The sequence below is a fragment of the Schistocerca piceifrons genome, chromosome 6 (assembly GCF_021461385.2).
Source record: "Schistocerca piceifrons isolate TAMUIC-IGC-003096 chromosome 6, iqSchPice1.1, whole genome shotgun sequence".
NCBI classification, from domain to species: domain Eukaryota; kingdom Metazoa; phylum Arthropoda; class Insecta; order Orthoptera; family Acrididae; genus Schistocerca; species Schistocerca piceifrons.
In genome coordinates, this window is record NC_060143.1 from 198,635,153 (window position 1) to 198,642,754 (window position 7,602).

A 7,602-nucleotide genomic window follows, 5' to 3' on the forward strand; every position below is an offset into this window, starting at 1 on the left:
TTCATTTTTGTTTTCGCAGTCGACTATTACTATTTTTTTTTTTTTTTCAGACAAGGCCTAATGCGACTGCATTCTTACATCCTTAGTTTCCGTGCAGTTTATTCATAGTCTCCCACATTGTGGCCAATTGATTCGGAGGATGCTATGACATACTTTTAAGTAAAGAACTGACCTTTGCACCCATGCCAAAGGCTTTACCAATACCTGCATTCATCAGTGCCATTGAGGTAGCTGTTGGACCGCTTTCCATGGATTCAGCAGAAGAAATAACAAACAGAACTTGTCGAGCAGCTACGAAGGCTCACCCAAAAAGGAGTAGTATATCTGAGGCAGAGGGGCTGCAGTAAGCTTCGCGAAGATACTGAGGTGGTGGTTCTTCCAGCTTCAAAGGTAATGCCACTCTTTTAATGTCTTGTAACAACTATCATTATAAAATGTACAGTTTACTGAGTGACAGCACATTAAAAAAAAAAATCAGCAAAGACCCCACCAACTAAGTGGTAAGGAAGGCCACTTTGCTTCTGAACATGTCCCCCCCCCCCCCCCCGCCCCCCTTTTCCCCAACAGAGGTGGTGCGAAGATGGAAATCAAGTAGTGCGGTTCTTCCGAGACTTTATGGACTTCCAAAGATCCATACAAACGATGTTCCTATGTGTTCAATAATGAGTAACACTGGGTCTCCAACATATGACTGAGCCAGAAACTGAGCTTTGTTATTAAGGCCTATTATGGAAAAATGTACTTATCACATGTGTAACTCTGCAGACTTCATTGGCAAAGTAAAATCACTGAAACTGAACAGTTCTGATACATAAGTCAGTTTTGATGTAATGTCATTTACAAAGGTTCCGCTTTCAGAGGCACTATCTCTTATTGGCAAAACATTTAATAGATTTCAGCTTTGTTTAAATAGGTCATGATCTTGACTTACTTTTTACTTAATAATGAATTTTTTGAACAGACTGACATTGTCACCATGTGTAGACCCTTGCCGCCAACTTGTTTTGGAGGATTTTCAGCAAAAGATGCTGGGATCTGCCAGCTTGAAGCCCACAGTATTTTGGAGTTATGTTGATGACATGTTTGTAGTTATGTTGATGACATGTTTGTAGTGTGGCCCCATGGTGAATATAAATTACAAGAATTTTTTTACCATCTGAATTCCATCCATAGACAAATCCAGTTGCAATGAAAATTGAAAAAGAGGGATGCTTTCCATTTTTGAATGTTTTGGTATAATGCAAAGATGATGGCACTTTGGGAAATGTAGTACATCGGAAATAGACGCATACAGATTTACATTTACATGCAAATAGCTGCCACCATCCTTCCCAGGTGAAGAGTGTTCTCAGAACTACTGTACACCTAATTGCTGATGAGAGCAATCTGGACGAGCTTATACATGTGAAGAGAGTTTTTGACTCCAGCAAGTATACTCCACAGCAGATACATAAGGCACTACGAATGAAACCAATGGTGGGCATAAGGAATGAAGAATATATGGAAAGTTTTAAATCCGCAGCTTTCCTGCCATATGTGGGGAAACCTTTCATCAAAAATAGAACAGATCCTCAGAATACACAAAGTAAAAGAAGTTTTCACCATCCACTAAAGACAGCAGCACTCCTGGGTTCCAGTAAAGATCATTTGTTGCTCCAGAAGTCTGTGGTTTATAAGTCCCCTGTGAGTGTGACCTTTCAAACCTTGTACAGACAACATATATAGCCAACTGGTGGTGGCAGAGCAAAGTATTGAAGTTGGGCACTCTATGGTGTATGAAAATGTCGAAATTTTTCATCTTTCTGGGATTTGGCAAGATATTAATTTATAGAGATAGTGGCTTCAGCTTGGATAAACCATGGAACCAGCACTTTCTGTAATAAACTTAAAGACGTTACCAAATCACAGCCACAGATCTAATAAGGATGGAGCAAGTGCCAGTGTCACTCATTCAGGTCATTCGGAAGATGGCTGAATGATACACAGTCAAAATATCAGAACAAAAAGAGGAATTAATGTGGCTGCACACCCAAAAGTTAATGAAGCAGTGATCACTTTGTTTACATTTTAAGCATATTACTGTCTTCGACTATCCCAGGCATGTTTAACTGCAAGTACATTATTACTTGTAATATGCCTCTTTGCAGTTGCTATGGAAAATGATTGTATAAAGTGGGGCCTCATCTGTAGCATTATTGTATTATTTGATCTATATACCCCTACTGCTAGCTCTATTTTCCTTACTTTTACTTGAGCAATGGTCTTGTGCTGCATGTCGCCCGCTGCATATCAAACATTTAATTGCTTTTTATTTTTGGGATGTTGGTTTACTTACCTCTTCCCTTGCTGGAGCTACCACACTGTATTCTGTAACTAGGGTCCCTCCCAAGTGAAAAAGTGCAAACATAGTAATCATTAAAAATTCAAAGCATTGGTACCCAAAGACTGACAGGTCCATTTGCCTCTTGCCTCTTGAGCACTTTGGTTAAGAAACAGGAGAGGCTCTTTGGCCTTAGGCCGTATCAGTATGGCTTTAGATCCAAAAAGCTCAACAGGTGATGCAATTAACCGTGTGTTGCAAATAATACAGGAGACACAAGAAAAATATTCAGTAGCAGTAGCAACAGGTGTAGCCGGTGCCTTCAACAATATCTGGTGGCCTGTCTAGTTCACAAGGCTATGAGAGATGATGACACAAAAAGTCCTATACAATAGCTTACTCGACCATTGCACAGATAGGAAAGCTCAGTGGTAAGCAGGAACACAAAACCATTCCTACAGAAACAAGACAGGGGCACTGCACAGAAATTCAATCATATACTGAACATCACCAGCATACAGAGGAAAATAATAAGATACCTAGGGGCAAACCTCGATGAACGACTGTCATTCAACGAGCAGCAAGACTTGCAACTGGAAATGCAACAAGACTAATGCACAAACTTGCCACACTAAACTCAACTCGCTACAGATTACCATTGCATGCACTATGAATGTATCATACAGCTCTCTTCGCAGCAAGTGCCTGGGCACATAAACTGCCATGGCCCACAGAAGCAATGTGAGGTGTGGACAAAGAGGTATTTCACTCAGAATGTGAGGGATATTTGGCACCCTATTTGTGGAAGCCCAGTGCATTGTACTTGCAAAATACCCCACTGACCAAACCATTATGCCAGGGCAGTGGCATACTGGCTCAAAACTGGGAGACTGGACAAGGTAGATGAGATAAAAGCTTATTACAGAAAAGTACGAATTAAATGTTTGGAAGGTTGAGACAGGTCAAAAGGAATCTAAAATATCTGACAAGAGCTGTGGATTCTTCTCCTTCTTCCCGAACAGCAGGGAATGGCTGAGGCTCAGACATGTTGACCTCAGTCACAGTATGGTACACTTCCTGAGAGTTCATAGCCGATACCCTACACGTCAGCACAGGTTTGGCCTTAGCCAAAGTGATATACGTACTGGGGAACATGGGTCCTCTGAACACTCGACACCACAATGCGCCCCTCCCCCCATTTGCTGCTGCCCGCCGCCGCCCCCCCCCCCCCCCCACACACACACACACACACACACACACACACACACACACACACACACACACACACGACAGCAGTCTCTGGTAGCTGAAGTCACTGAAGTGTGGCTTTAGCTGCCAGAGACTACAGTTGTGTGTGCACGTGGGGGGGGGGGGGGGGGGGCGGCACACTCTTGCGTCTGTTTCTGACAAAGGCCTTATTAGCCACAAGCTTTTTGTGTGATAGTGCGACTCAGCATCTCCACTATATGCTGAGTAGCATTTTCCTCTTCACAATATTGTGACATTCTATCCTGGATTTTCCTTTGTTTGATTTTGGAACAAAATATATTACTGATTCTGCATATCAGAGATGCAACAGTTGGTGGTAGGTTTGTAGAGGTAAGTGACATTAGATGTCTATGCACACAGGTCACATAATTTGCATAAATAATGTGTCGCTGATTTGCATACATGGTGATCACATTCAATAGCGACCCGATGGGTTGCATTGGATTTACATCAGGCGAATTTGGTCGCAGAGACATCAGTTTGAGTTTACTATAAAGCTCTTCAAACTACTGTAGCCGGAACGGCTCCGAGACACAGGAAGGCATCAACACGAAGGGATGCAGGTGGTTTGTAGCTGTCAGCGTGTCTTCAATTACCACAACAGGCCCCAAATAAGTGCATGAGAATGTCTCCCGTAACATAATACTGCTCGCACCATCCTGCATTCATGGCGCACTGCACGTTTTGAGCCACCATTTAATTCGATGATGGTGTCTGTGATGACCATTTGTAGAGCGGTTCCGCCTGCTTTATTTATTTCATTTGTTGTTCTCAGTGTCAATGTACTCCGTTGCTACACTGGCTGAAAAATGGGGTTTGTAATTTGGACACTGACTACTTACTGTAAATAATGTAGCCAACAGATGCACATTTGTGTTTTACTGTCTTTTACTTTCACTTTTCACAATCCCCTCATATGCACATTTTCATGGCCCGTGCTATTGTTTAACTTTCGATATGCCTCGTAAATAGTTTGCAGGCAAACCTCCACATATTGCTACAATAGTAAATTATTGAACATCTGTGAGCAGTAAAAACCTAACAACAAAGCTCACAGTTCTTGAAGGATAGCAAGGTATGTATGAAGCACACACTGTCATTGGTTTTACACACGGCCTAATTGTTTACCACTTATTCCACAGTTTAGTTGAAGCATTGTTGTTGTTCTAACCAACACAAGTTTATCGTCTGAAACTTGGCCGTGGACTGACTGACTCATGACCAAAAATCAGACCCTTATATATCATCACAATAATAGGTACCGAAACTTCACATTGTTTGATGTTTAATTTACAGAAATAACAATGAAAACTTAACTCAGTAAATTAACTGAATACATAAAAAAATTACGTCTTTTTAACAGTTTCTTCTACTACAAGAGTTGGGCTGAATTATTTGTTTAAATTGTGAAATTAATATAGTTATGCAAACAATACTTTTAATTACTTTGGAATTAATTAAGGGCTGGCTTTGCTAACGTTTTTGAATAGAGCCAAATAAATCCTTTAAGAGTACTATTAGTTCGTCTTCCAAATGTACAGAATTTATATTTGTTTATACATCAACAATAGAATTTAAGTTACGAAACAGGTACTGATTTCGCCCAATAATGAAAGTATTAACTAGGAATAGTTTAAATAAATTAGGAAATCAATTACATACGTAAAACTAAGCACAAAGTTAGATCTGGTGTTACCTTCTTTAAAACTGAGGGTCAACCTTTCTCTTTTATGAAAAAGCAGATTATTCTCATGTATGTTATTGGTAACTAGTTAAAAAAATAAAAATAATTTTAAGGAGGCAGATGGCAAAACGAGGGGAAGTAAAAAATATCCCAGCTTGCTTCATCACACATTGACCTTGTGTTGCAAAAACATGATTCACCCGAAGAGTTTAAACTTTCATTGATCAACAGTTGAATTCCAATGGTTCTGTGCCCACTACAGTTGTAAGTGATGAAGTTGTTAGGTCAACATGTGAACACGTAAGGGTGCTCTGCAACGGAACTCAAAGTTCAACAATGTACGATGAACGATGTGCTCTGAAAACACTTGTGCCCGCACCAGCATTATGCTCTTTTGGAGATGCCACATATCACCATCTGTCCTACTTTACACAGCAGACAAGCCTCCGAACTCCACGTTCTGTGAAAAGTCATGGATGTCCAACCATTTAGCACCTAGTGGTAGTTTCACTGTCCTCCTACCTCTTTCTGTAGCTGCTTATGACAGTAGCACATGAACTTTCGACCAGATTCACCATTTTCGAGATACTCATTCACAGACTCTGTGTAATCATAATCTGCCCTTCATCAAAGTTGTGTATCTCAATGGATTTCCTCCATTTGCAGCCAAAATCCTCATGAGGGTGATCTCCTATTCATGTATGCCCCACTTATATTTCTGTTATTGCGTCACGTGCCCGCATTTAATGTCATGATGGGCAGTGGTCATAATCGTTTTGGCTTATCGGTGTAGAATTCCCACGCACTCCAAAATTATCTTTCCATCTTCTATGTAGGAACACAGTCACTAACTCTAAAAAGAAACATGGTGTATATGTCTATTGTCATAAGATATCTGATCCGAATCACTAAGCTGGACTAAGCTGACAATATGTTCATGAAGAATCTTGTTTAAGATGACACAGCCATTACTTCATTTCTTATTTCAGCTGTTCCTGGGAACATTCAGACCCCAAGGCGGGGTGTCATCCGAAATTCTTAGCCACAGGTTTAGTGTTGGCTATGTGCTTGTCTATCTGTCTACTGTGAATGGGTATCTCCTAACCACCAATTTAGGCAGTTACATGTAAAACCAAGTGTGTCGAGCTATTTCTTTTGGACAGAATGACCAGTTTCTATTTGTCATCACAAGTAAAAACAGGAAACTGAATCCAATCGGTGCTCAGAGCTGTTCAAAGATGAAAAATCCTGCTGTACCCTTTGACTAGGGTTTACACACGTCTGCATTCATCAATAATTAGTGTGGAGTAATATTCATATTGTTAACACACTTTGAAATATAGACTATTTTAAAATTTGTGATTTATAGAGCTCAATAAAATTAAATTACAATGCTAGATTAAAAACAAAGAATTTCCTGAGATTTCACTAAATTTCCCTTATTTTTTTCAGGGAACATGTAATGCCTTGAGAATTCCAGATTTTCCAGAAAAATAGCCAACCTGTTCACTATATCCATATGACTTATCTGCACTAATACCAGTTCATAGGCATTGCAATTTAACCACCCACTCTTTTTTTTAAAACTACGTCTTCACAAATTTTTCTAATCACAACAGAATATTTCAGGCTTCATTCCCCCCCCTTCAAAAACTGCCAAATATTCTCAGATAGTGCACACTCTGATAACTATGAGTTTGCAATAAAATAACTTTTTTTTTATTATCGAAATATTGAAAGTAAAACTGACCAATTTTTAGTTTCACACATTAAACTGTGTAATACAATTCAAATATATATATATATATATATATTTTTTTTTTTTACCTAAGTCAGTTTATTCTCCCAAATCCTGTATTTTAAGAAGTATTAATTACATTCAATATGAATAACCTGTGTTTACACTGTGAACCACACATTTTATTTAAGGCTGGAAAAGTTTGCAAATTTGTTAAGTTTGGACACATTTGCTAACTGTAAACAAAACAGCTCAAAACAATGTAAATAGTGCCATAAGTCTTAAGGGCAGTTTTCTAGTACAGAGAGTTACCATCTAAGTTTTTTCCAGTCTGCATTAGTATCATTCACTTAACTGTGTTTGTTACTACTACTACTACTACAGTTTTACAAGGCCTCCCTTCACAATGAGTTATACATATTCGCAATTTACTACCTGCGCCAGTCTGATACATAATTTAATTGCCAGAAAGAGTAACACTGAAGCTACATTACTGTATTTGAATAACAACTATGTAGGAAAAGACAGATTGCTACTTACTGTAAAGATAACGTGCTAAGTTGCACACAGGCACAATTAAGACACTTATAC